This window comes from Adiantum capillus-veneris, chromosome 10 (assembly GCF_014529385.1).
Source record: "Adiantum capillus-veneris isolate H3 chromosome 10, ASM1452938v2, whole genome shotgun sequence".
In the NCBI taxonomy this organism is placed as follows: Eukaryota; Viridiplantae; Streptophyta; class Polypodiopsida; order Polypodiales; family Pteridaceae; genus Adiantum; species Adiantum capillus-veneris.
Genome location: NC_140940.1, coordinates 139,928,684 through 139,941,714, shown reverse-complemented (window position 1 = coordinate 139,941,714; position 13,031 = coordinate 139,928,684). Strand labels below are relative to the sequence as shown.

The following is a 13,031-nucleotide window of genomic DNA, read 5'->3' as shown; positions in this document are numbered from 1 at the left end:
GCTAGGACAGACATGGGCAGCAAATCCTCTTCTCCTTGTGATCCTCTCAAGTAGCCCATCCCGTGGGGATCCGAGTTCTTCCCTTTGCCAAGAGATGGATCAGTGGTGGAGAGCCAGCCCATGTTGTGACCATGTCAGTGGTCTCGTGTGTAGGAGCAGTTGGCAGTGTCAATAGCAGTCGCAATTGTTTGTGTCCTCGAGTCTATCCATCGGCATGTCAATTCTATGCCAGACAACCCTTGGTCACTTGTATGAGCAGATTGTTCTCAGCATGGAAAGCCTTTCCCAGATCTCTCTCTCTCTCTCTCTCTCTCTCTCTCTCTCTCTCTCTCTCTCTCTCTCTCTCTCTCTCTCTCTCTCTCTCTCTCTCGCCATGCCTGTCCGCCACCCTCCTCACCAGCGCTGCCCCACTGCACAGCCCCTGCACCCCCTGTAGCTGTCCACGCGCCACCCCTGTGGCTGCCTGCACGCTGCTACTGCTCTCACCCGCTGCTGCTGTTTCATCCCCTGTGTGCGCCACTGCTGCTGTTGCTGCTGCACCTGCTGTGGATGACCTGCTGCGACTGCACAGTACCAAGACTGTAGCGCCTGCCGCTGCCCCACTGCACCAGGCCCGCTGCCTCACTGCTGCAGCAAGGCTGTAGCCACTGCCGCTGCCCCACTGCACCAAGCCCGCTGCCCCCAACCACACACACACACACACACACACACACACACACACACACACACACATTCACACTCACATTCAGCCACATACATATCCACACAATCACAGCCACGTCTCTTCTCATTCTCAACAATGACGAAGGGAGTGAGCAAGGAAGAAATGGGGAAGGAGATGAGCAAACTCGATGACAAAATCAAGGAATACAAGAAGTCATCGGATACCACTCTCAACACCATTATCAACCGGATCTCCAAGCTAGAGAAAGAAGGGGAGACCTATATCAAAGAGAGGGAAGCATGGAAGAAAGAGAAGGAGAGATGGGAGAAGGAGAAGGAGCAAGAGAAGGAAGAATGGCGGAAGAAACAAGAGGAATGGACCAAAGAAAGAGGAGACATGAGGGAGCAAATCAAGCTCCTCAAACCCTCGATTGCATCCCTCACCCCCGAAGAAGGCGAGATGCACAAGGACACGAAGGAAGCCCTCAAAGAAGAACTCACCAAAGCTTTGATCGCTAGCATCGAGGACAAATTGGAAGCTACTAAAAATAGGTGGGTAGAAGTAGTCAAGAAGAACATCAAGAGGGAGGCGAGAGAGGAGGAAGTCCTCTTTGTGCACACTACCCTTGAGGAAGAGAAGATGAGACAAGCCCGACGCCTCAACATTTGCGTCACGGGCATTTTAGAAAAAGAAAGCCTCACCCCCAAGCTTGATGGAAAGGCTTTATGCAAGAAACTCGGATACAAGGAAGAGGAATCACCCCCTTTCCTCAAAGCTTGGAGAGCGGGTAAAGATCTCACAAGGAAGAGGGCCCTCGTCCTACACTTCTCCTCTGAAGAATCACAATCTACTTTCCTTCGCAAGAGGGTGATCTTGAGAGGACTCGATGGACCACCTATCTACCTAGACGATGATCTCACACCGACGCGCATGCATGCCTAGAGTACACCAAGCTCGCAAGGAGGGAAAGAGGGCTTCATACAGAGATGGCCGAGTCATCAATGATGGCAAGGCGGTAGCATAGGGACTCGTGGCCTATGGGACACTCAACGAGGAGATACATATGGCAGTTTGGAACTGCAACAGCTCTCTATGGACACACCCAAGGAGACTGGAAGAGGTGATGCATGGTAGAGACATCATTCTACTCACAGAGACACATGAGAGCTCACAGAGAGGTCTACCCCGAGTATAGGACTATCAATGGGAGTCTACACATAGGAAGTGTACACGGCACAACACCTCGAGAGGATCTAGCGGAGTAGCAATCCTCTACCACCGCTCACTTCACAGCAGGATACAGATAGTAGCACACGATCCAGAAGCACGATACATGTGGATACGGATTGAGCTATATAAGGAGCACATCCTCTACATCGCCATATGCTACTTTGCACCTAGCGGCTCTAGGTTTGCACAGACAGATGGAGGAGAGACAGAGGAGGTCAACACACACACAGAGGAGAGGAGGAGGATGATTCACACTCACCATATGCATGTCTCAGAGAGGAGATCATGGAGTACTCTAGATTGGGTGAAGTCTTCCTCACGGGAGATTTCAACACCAGGACACAGAGTAGACAGTGTGATATTTACGACTTTGACGACCCAGAGCTACTCTCCACCAGGAGGACACAGGGGCAGAGAGGATCTCCAGAGATACCACCACACCCACACCATATGGGAGACACCTACTTCGCTTTGGATCACAGCACCGTCTCGTTATTTATAACGGGATGGCGCAATGGCCATCATCCGGCGGCCTGACTTGTATACCCCCATCAGTAGCCAGTGGAGGCAGCACAGTTGATTACATCATCGGCTTCAGAGAGGCAGCCCATTTAATCACATCTCTCACCATCCCACCACTACCTATTGGGGCTGACCACGCCTTATCTCGCCCTATCTCTCACTGGCTCACCCATCCCACATACACCACCTACATCCACACGACACACCACCATACACTTCACACATGAGCTAGCCAAAGTTTACTCATGAACCGATGGTACGACGAGGAGTGCAGAGATCTATACAGACAGCTACGGGCTCAGCGAGCCTTAGAGGAGATCACCGAGAGCGAGGTCAAGGGACATATGAAGGCCATCACACGCCGTAAACAGCGGGCCTTCGAGGAGGCGCACGAGCTTGAGTTATACCACCTTCTCATGAGTACAGACTGTGCCACAGCATGGAGGATTCTCAGAGAGCCACGCCCCACCACCCCCCTGGAGGACCCCCCGGTCTGGCATGATTATGCCGAGCGCTTATACCAGATACCTGGGCAGCCACTGATCCCAGCACCATCTGATCCTCGACCTACCACCTCGACTTTCTTCACATCTAGCATGGTAGAGAGGGCCATCCGACGCCTTCAGCATGGCCGCTCAACAGATCACACTGGACTACAGAGTGAGCACCTAATATATGCAGCAGACACTCTCTCCCCCTTGATAGCACGTCTCTTCAACCGCGCTTGGGTTGAGGGACTACCAAAGGAGTGGACTATGCACACCACCGTGCCTATCCACAAATCTAGCGACACCCTGGACCCAAGGAACTACAGGACTATCATGATTGGTCACAAATTGGCCAAATTGTATGGGGCAGTTCTTGAGGCAGAGCTTAGCACACATGCAAAGGCATCAGGGATACATGCTGAAACCGGCCCGTGGGGCAGTAGGCGTTGGCTTTCACCCGAAATTCTTTACTTAAGAAACACACAGAGTACTTTGCAAAGGTAACCTGTAATGGGGATTAACACCTAAGTACACACACGGCTCTGGAGCTAGAATGCTCCGAGCAGACGCCGACAACCTGCAGGCCCCAAAATTGGCACCCCTTTCGGTATTTCTTTATTCTTTAACAGAGGGAATAAAACCTATGATCTCCTACAAGCTGCCCCACACAATCTAGGCTAAGAAACACCTGTTCTGGCCCGATTTCCGCAACATAACTGTACTAGGACGCTTCACAGTCAGTATCCCCACACAATAAGTGACTTTCCCGACGCATACGAACACTTTGCAAAACCTGGCGAGAATCTGCAGCATGCTGAATTCTCTGTTTTCTGCCCCGAAAATGCGCTAGTTCACCCGTACAGCGGTCCCCTCGCGTCCCCGAACCTCCTAGGGATATTAGGGTCCGTTTAGGGCCGAAACCCTAAACCTGCAAAAATACACAGCAGGCTGTAATTCCCTGTTTTGGGCTCCATTTCGCGTGCCGGTCACATCTGTAGCAAGACCTCGAGCTCCCGCACCTATAGGGCTACTTGCCCTTTGAATCGGACGTGATTTCTGACATGAAACCTCTCTGAATTCACCTGTACCTGCAGGGGATTAGCCGCTAGCTAATCCAGTACCTGTGCAAGAGGCTCTTGCCTCGGCAATCGCGCATGAACCCACATAACTGTACATTGGTCAAATGAAAAGCCCACTAGTGGGGCATAACATACTGCTTGTAGGGGGGAGAGAGAGCAGTGCTTAGCATGCAGGGCATCACTCCTGGCACCGCACTGTACATAAGGGGAAAAGGAAGCACTCCATAGCTCTTAACCTGTGTGAACAGAGAGCAAATGAGGCCTCTCCCAGCATCAAATTCAGCGCCAACTCTTCTTGCATGAGGAAAGTGCACCAAAGTGTGCCACTTGGCGCATTTACAAGCATTTTCCCGTTTCGGGTTTGCCGCTTAAAAATCTCCCGACTGGTCGCCTAGTTGACTTCGTGGCAAAGTCGTAAAATGTTCCCCTAGTCATACCGGAGGTTATGACGCGAACACATTTCATGGCCCAAAATAGCCATTCCCTAAATTTTAGGAAATGATTCCGTTGGGCTCCCTGTGGTCATCTGACCATCTATCCTCATTGGGACCGCATCCAAAAGTGCAATGTGGCCCAACTGTCGGATACTTTCTGTTGGCAGTCACACCTTGACTTTAGGCCTTTATTGAGTTCACTTCCTAGTATCCACCAACTTTCTAAGTGCGACGGGGGGACCTAAATGATCTTGCTCTGAGCCTAGACATCCTCTTACCATACGAATTCCAGTGCCAACCACTACCCATCTGCGGGTGAAACTACCGTTCACATTGGCCATACAATGTCCGACCGTTTGCTACTTTAAGAAATGGGTCTCAAATATAAAATAAAACCCATTGGAAAGAAACCAACAACTAAAGTTAGCAGTTGCCACGTCCTCGTGACATAGTTAACAATTGCCACGTCCCCGTGACACATGCACCAGGACAAGCAAGCTTTCGATGCACTTTCTCGACTATCGACCACATCTTCGTGCTTCGCTGCCTGATCGATGGAGCAAAAGCACGGAAGAGGAGACTCTACTGCTGCTTTGTGGATTTCCGCAAGGCTTTTGACACTATCCCTAGAGAGAGACTCTTTCAACGCCTTTAGGAGCTACAGATACCATCTGAGATGATATGGGCCATTCATTCTTTGTATGCACAGGTCTTTGGTAGAGTGCGATGCCTAGGTGGACTATCGAATTCCATTGCTAGCACCATTGGGGTGAAGCAAGGATGTGCTAGCATTGGGGTGAAGCAAGGATGCCCCCTCCCCTACTCTATTTCGTCTCTACATCAACGAGATATCAGATTACATTCTACGAGCCGGCGGAGCAAGATCAAACTTAGCAGGTATACCATTCCATATTATGCTCTATGCTGATGATATCATTCTAGTTTCTGAGACATGTGAGGGACTACAGAGACACCTACGAGCCTTGGATGATTTCTACACACATCGAGGGCTCACATTGAACCTTGGCAAGACCAAGGTCATGATCTTCCACACCTCCAGGACAGTTCGGAGCAGAGCAGTACTCACAACAGCAGGCGGGCAGGTCGATGTGGTTGATTCATATGTATACCTGGGGGTGACTTCCACTGGCACCACTGGCAGATTTTCCATGGCCCAGGCAACCCGAGACCGGCTTACACGAGGATATGCAGCGCTGGCCACCTTGGAGCGCAGATGCCATCAGGCCCACTTCCAAGAGCCCCGCACCAAGGGGTGGCTTTTTGACACTAGTCACACCTGCCATGATGTATGCAGCTGCAGTATGAGCACCAGGGCTATCAGCATCTCTATGGTCACAGATAGAGCGCCCACATATCATCATGATCTCTCGTTTGCTCCACAGCAAACCCTCAGTACCACATGACATCATCAGAGCAAAGCTAGCGGCACCTCCGATGCTAGTAGAGGCCCTCTTTCAGACAGTTTGTTTCATCCAGCGCATGCGAGAGCTCCCACCAGACAGACTCACCCGCAGAGCTTTTGAGGCATCGATACAGCTGCATCAGGAGGGGGACATGAGGGCATGGTGCTCATAGGTCATAGAGTGGTTTACATCCCATGGCTTGGACATCACGGATCTGCCGCCTTTTCAGTACGATCTTGACTCCCCTCACATACGGCTCTCACACACCGAGAGGAATCGAGTTCTCCGACAGGATCTCTGGCAGCTATACATCAGGGAGACATGGATCACACCCAGAGAGTCTCTTCCTACGAAGAGACAGGACTACAGAGACCACTTCCTGACCATTCTAGCAGATGGGTTCATCCAGAGATCGAGATACATAGATGTCTACATGCCACATAGAGCACGGGTCGCCATTGGACAGCTCGGAGTATCATCACACACCAGCTAGAGATTGAGGCAGGCAGAGCTGCACATGTTCCCAGAGCAGAGAGGATATGCAGACTTTGCACAGCAGAGGTTGAGAGCGAGGAGCATTATGTATGCAGATGTAGAGCATATGAGGAGATTAGAGGCAGATATCTGACCTTGTTTGCAGATCAGCCCACCCTACATCAGATTTTTGAGTCCAAAGACCAGCGGCAGTTCGGCCGCTTCCTCATAGAGGCACGGCAGCATCGGGACTCCCTGCTCCACGCGGCATCAGGTGTGAGAGATGAGCGGCAGACACAACTCACGGATTTTTTTTAGAGGCCCACAGCAGCACCATCACCTCCGACCATCCAGAGAGGAGTGACTCTACAGCAGGCTGAGGAGGTCCGAGCTCGCAGACGCCCACATACCCATGGACGTAGGGCACCTCGCCTACAACAGAGAGAGATTCAGGAGATCGAGGAGCACTACTATAGATCTTTGGAGGAGCGACGCATTCGAGCTTTCGTAGATCGAGCCGCCATCTTACGCGGATTGTTCACACCCTATCCGCCCATGCATTATGTATTACATCCTGACTATGGGACTGGATGGAGCTAGAGATAGGATAGCATCTCATGTTTGTACTTACCCCAGCATATAGGTTTGCATCTTTCCCCAATTTTGGAACTCCCCCCCTACCCTTGTATCACTTACCTCCTCCCCCAATCATTACACAGGATAGCTTACTTTTATTTTTGTACCTTTTATCCTTTATGGATACACAGAGGACACCGACCTCATGTACTTTGATAGGCTGACTTCGGCCTTTTTATAGACGTTAAAACACTCTCTCTCTCTCTCTCTCTCTCTCTCTCTCTCTCTCTCTCTCTCTCTCTCTCTCTCTCTCTCTCTCTCTCTCTCTCTCTCTCTCTCTCTCTCTCTCTCTCTCTCTCTCTCTCTCTCTCTCTCTCTCTCTCAGATTCGCACATTCTCACACCAGTTGGAGATTGAGACGGGTAGATTCAGAGGGATACCACCAGAGTCTAGGATATGTCAACTATGCGATAGAGAGCCAAAGACAGAGCTACACTACATATGCCATTGCACTGTGTATTATGAGATACGAGGGCGCTTCCATTGCTTATTCAGGGAGGGTTTTGGACCCCTAGATAGAGTCATGAGGTATCAGGACCAGAGATGCCTTGGCTTATATCTACTTGAGCTACACCAACATAGAGATAGTCTGTTGGGGAGACATGGAGTACGACAGTCGCAGAGACACATCACAGACTTCTTTGGATCGAGGGTGCCAAGAGACCAACCACCAGCACAGGGTTGTACCCGCATTCATACCAGAGGCACCCTCATTGACAGGGCGACTGAGCTCGGGAGATCGAGACGACCACGACCGAGACGCAGGAGCACACTCCATCGACGGAGACTCCAGCAGAGGATCAGAGGCATTCTAGCACGACACCCAGATTGCCATTGAGGGCCTTTTCTACATTTTCACTTTTCACATTTCACATTTCATATCTCACACTTCATTTTCAGTTTTCATTTTTTGTACTTTCAGTACTTGTACTGCAGACATTGTACTAGATTCACCACTTTGTATCTGATGGTCTCATAGGTCATTTTGGCCTTTTGAAGACGTTAATATATCATATATCTATCTATCTATCTATCTCTCTCTCTCTCTCTCTCTCTCTCTCTCTCTCTCTCTCTCTCTCTCTCTCTCTCTCTCTCTCTCTCATATTCTTGAATGTCTTGTCTCTCTCTACCTCAGTGTTCTCTCCTCTCCACAAGTGTGCCTTGTTCATGTGTTTGGCATTGCAAGTGTTCTAGATCGAAGTGGAGGTACCCACTGGATCACGAGCAAATTCCTGTCTTCATTGCATCTTTCGTTGCCACCTTTAACAATCTGGTGTTAGTCTCCTTTATCTCTCTCTGTCACTCACAAAACCTTCATTCACAGTATCATTCTCTCTTTTCTCACAAGTCTATTGCACATCTATCTCATGAAGTAAAAGGAACTCTCTCATTCAATAAAAGGAACCTTGAGCATTCATCTTGAGCATTTAGCATCAATCACTTCCACTGCACATTACAATTTCATTGCTAGCTAAGCGACAACAATAAATCCATCTTACATGATATTGTTAAAGGAATGCAAGAACAGAAGTTCAAGCTTGCAAGGCTAGAAGAGAAGGGGCAACTATGAGGCCAACCTACAAGGCAAAGACCTCAAAACAAAAAGGCTTTGTACACAGATGAATATGGTGTGACAATACTGACCATGAAAGGAGGGATTGTGAGAGTTTTAAAGATGCTTTGATGAAGGAGCTGGTTTTCTTTAAAGATGACAAGATTCACTTAAGCGAAACAAGTAAGCCCCTGGGTACAAACTTTGGCAGAGGAGGAATGCAGAAGATAGTAGAGGACATGACTACTAGCCATGCCATCTCAATGGTTAAGGCAACTGCCTATGGGTTGAAGGTAGAGCCTATTATGCAAAAAGGAGCCAAGGTTGGAAAAGAAGCATTGGAGAGTTGTAGCCATGCGCAATAGAATCTGCTATGAAGGGTAAAATGACTAAAGAGGTTTTGCATGAAGCCTGAGATTGCATTCGGCTAGAAGCAGGTTGGGATGATCATGTGGATTCTTTGCCAGTGCATACATACATTGCCAAATGTCAAACCAATGAGGCCATTGTTAATGAGAAACGCAAGCGAGAGATTGGGGATGAAGGACCTTCAAAAAAGGCCACAAGGAGTGGAGGAAGATATGGCACAATGCCTCCTGGATCAGCTTCTCCACAAGAGATGCCTACACTTAAGATACCTATATAGAAAGCTTCTAAAGAAAAGCAAAAGGAAATGACAAAAAATAAAGCAAAGAGTCCATTTTACAAGCTCCAATTTAATAGAGAGGCACTGACACATCTCAAAAAGGTTTTGGAAGAGAGGATTTTGGACAGTAAGGTTGAATTTACCTTGGGTGAGATCCTTGGCATAGCAAACTAAGAGTTCCATAAAAAAAATCATTGATATTATCAAGAGAAAGCCCAAATGTAAAGGTGACTAAAGGGATGTGAAGATGACCAAAACTTCTTTGTACAGTAGATGTCTACATATCCTCTTATCCCTGGGCAACCATTCATCACGGTTTCTCCTATGGAAAAAACAAATTTTGAAATCCAAGGACACCATCTTATTCATGTGCTTGGTCTGACACGTTCTGTAATGCATCCAGCTACTATTCTATCTATTGATAAACCTCCCAGATGACACATTGCACCGGAAAAACTTATTTGTTTTTTAATAAAATAATTGGTACCAATAAATTCATAGTAATTGTGTGCACAAAAATAATTTTTATTCATTTACAATGTTATCAAAAATGCCATCCCATCTTGCTTCTAAACGGTTCTCAATTGTAGGGCATCAAGATAATTATGTGGGATGTCTGGATAATTTTTGAATTATGATTCAGTCATCCGCTGAGCATCTACTAGGGAATTATTCTTGAACTTTGATGATGTATAATCTGTCCTTGAAGAAAAATCTCTTCGATTTCATCTACTTCACGAGGGTCTTCAATGAATACTTCTGCAGGAGGTTTGCCAATATAAGATCATAAAGGACTCATTCAAAAGCACTAAAATTTTCCAATTCTGTGGAAGATATAGTCAAAGTGTGACTTCATTAATCTGAAGTATAATCTTAAATAGACCATAGTATCTATTAAAATGTTTTACAACTTTCCCTTTATGGTTGGCCTATTTCTTGAGTCTAGCTTTGTCAAACTTTAGAAGAACAAATTGCTCCTCAACTAGTTTGAGTTCACAAAGATGTTTCTTTGCTTCTACCTTATGTCTCTTTGAGATCTATTGACAAGGCGTTTTGCCTGGATGTAAGCAGTGTCATGATCTCACACAAATTCACCAACTACGAATATCTTATCTTTGGTGAGAAGGATTGGGGGTAGATATGGTTTGCCACAAAAAACCTTAAGAGGAGCTTTTTCAGTAGAGGATTGTACATTGCTATTTATAGGAAAACTCTTATCCTTGAATTTCTAGGACACAGCTCTTTAAGATGTCTAGAACTGTAGAATTAGCGATTTTGATCAATCCATCTGTTTGAGGATTATAAGCAAAGAAAAAATTCAGCTTAGTTTCTAAGTTTGTAAAAAGTGCTCTCCAAAAGTTTCTAGTCATTCATAAATCATGATCAATGATAATCGTTTTTTATATTCCATGATCTTTGAAAATCTGTGTCAAAGAGATTTTTGCCATATGGTCAGCTTTGATGGTCTTTCTAGCAGGAATGAAACGAGCTTGTTTACTAAATCCGTCAATAATAGTCCACATTGCATCATTTCCATTCAGAGTTCGAGACAAATCCATTATAAAATCCATGGCAATACTTTCCAAAGGCACTTTAGGTACCAGTAGTGACTGAAGTAAGCTTGGAGCTTTTTGGCAACCATACTGAGTGTCACAAGAGGGGCACCACGTGCCGATAGAAAAGAACAGACTGAACAGACTTTTAGCACTTCAATAACAACTCGATTGAAAGAGAGACGACACATGACACGGAGTGGCGGAATTCCACCCCAAAGAGTATTGGCCCCAAACCTTGGCGCCCCTTTCGGTATTTCTTTATATTACATCAACTCAGTACAAGCCGGTACTCCAGACTTTGCACCTTCTCCAGGAAGCATGCCAGAGAATGAGCCCTTAGCACATATTTAAAGGCCCTTGGCCTATGAAAAGCAGTTTACATGAAAAGCCTTCAAACTCATAAGCTTCTGGCCCAAAAGCAATGCCAAAAAGCTGCCAACGTAAATCACGGAATTCCGTACAACTGCCACGTCAACAGTCAGCACAAAACGCGAAATCCGTACAGCCTACCACGTCATTATGTCAACGGAAAACGCGGAAATCCGTACGGCCTACCACGTCATCAGCCAGCAGAAAATCCGGAGTGTCCGTACATCTGCCACGTCATCAGTTTTCCTGCTTTATTTTAATTCCTTTATGTCACTAGGACCCCATCGGATGGGGTCCCCATAAGTTGGTAGGATTTCTTCTTCTGTTACTTGTTCTTTTTAGGGTTTAGGCCCCTCAGCCGACATCTGTAAGTTGGCTTCATTCTTCAAGGCTTGACACGTCAGCAGTTTGTGACATCTCCCCTTCTTGAAAGAGAGTAATGTCCACGATTACAATATATCTGCAAAACAACTCAAGTTAACTCAAAATTTTTCGAGGGTCATTCGGAGGGACATTCCGAGGGACAATCACTTTGCTCTTTTTGTTGAGGAGTTAGCTTCACCTTTCGGCTCTTTTGATCAAGGAGTTGGCTTCTCCTTTCGTCCATATCGAAACTCTTGATATTCCGGTGTAGTAAAATTAGCCATCACACCCAGACCGCACTGATCTTCCACGGGTGTCTTGATGCACTAAAATTACATACCCAAGCAATCTCAGCCAATTAGGAATATTCAGTGGTTGGCACATCACAATGCAACACAAATGCTCACATATGCATGTTACAAGACATAGAAACATAAAGCCGCCGATGAACACTCCTCCGGCATAACCTAACAAGGTCCGGGCCGGGAGATATTCTACGACTCCCTCATCACTCCTCCCATATGACCTAAAAACGTCCGGGCCAGGAGATATAGAGGCCTTTTACAACCAAACGCCCCCCAGACCATAGCCTGCGTCGTTTGGAGGTGCTGAGAGAAACCACTGCTCAGACCTCTTTATACTCCTCCCGCATAACCATCCAGGTCCGGGCCGAGAGTCACAACAACAATACTTTCCCCGTAAATAACCACAAGGGTCCGGGCCATGAGTAAAAACAGCACTTTTCAATCATTCAATACTCCCCCCGCAAATAACCCATAGTAACAGGGGACGCCCTTTTTCGGGCTTCCCGTCCCCACTTGCCATCCCGCCCTCTTTTTTACACTAAAAATCCATTTGAGCTCCGTCCTCGAATGCGTCCCTTGTGACTATGAAATAACCACAAGGGTCCGGGCCATGAGTATGAAAAAGCATTCTCAAACATTATTTCTCACTACTCCACCCGAGAGTAATATCACCAATCATTGAAACCAATATTAAAACCAGAGTCAAACAATTCAAATCGGCACCAAGACACGTTCAAAACAAAAACCATCCATTTCAAACAAATTTCAAACAGGATCACCAAACAAGTTCTCAAATAGATTTCAAACTTAAAAAGCAATCTTGACATCAGTCGAGCTCGAAAAGTCGATTGACTTTCCAACCTGAAACCTGCAACAAAAAATTAGGGTTAGGTTCATTCCATAGGGTCGTAGCCGAGCACAGCATGGTCCATCAGCTCTTGGACAAACAGTGTTTCTTTGGCGGCGATGGTAGTCCCAAGATAGCAATCGCATTGGACCTCCAAGGTCATCAGCTCGTGATGAGACATCTACTTAGAGATGTCGAGAAATTTCAAGTTATAATCTGCTAGGGTTTCCATGGCAAGCATTTCAGGATACCCCACTCTACCAGAAGTTGCACTCCGAAGGAAGATGTCAAAAACCATACACCTTCGAGCAAAAATTTTCTTGAAAGCTTGCCAAGTCCTTGGAAGTGTGCGGCTTGGTAGCTATAGACATCAACATCTGCATGGCACTGCTTTTGAGAAAAACAGTGACTCGAAACAAATCTTAGATCCTTCTTTTGCAAG

General features: G+C 46.9%; 1 pseudogene; it reads left to right on the top strand.

Moving 5' to 3' along the window:
* Positions 1-2,661: 2,661 nt before the first annotated feature.
* Positions 2,662-6,975, top strand: LOC147449746 (uncharacterized; annotated as a pseudogene).
* Positions 6,976-13,031: the final 6,056 nt, after the last annotated feature.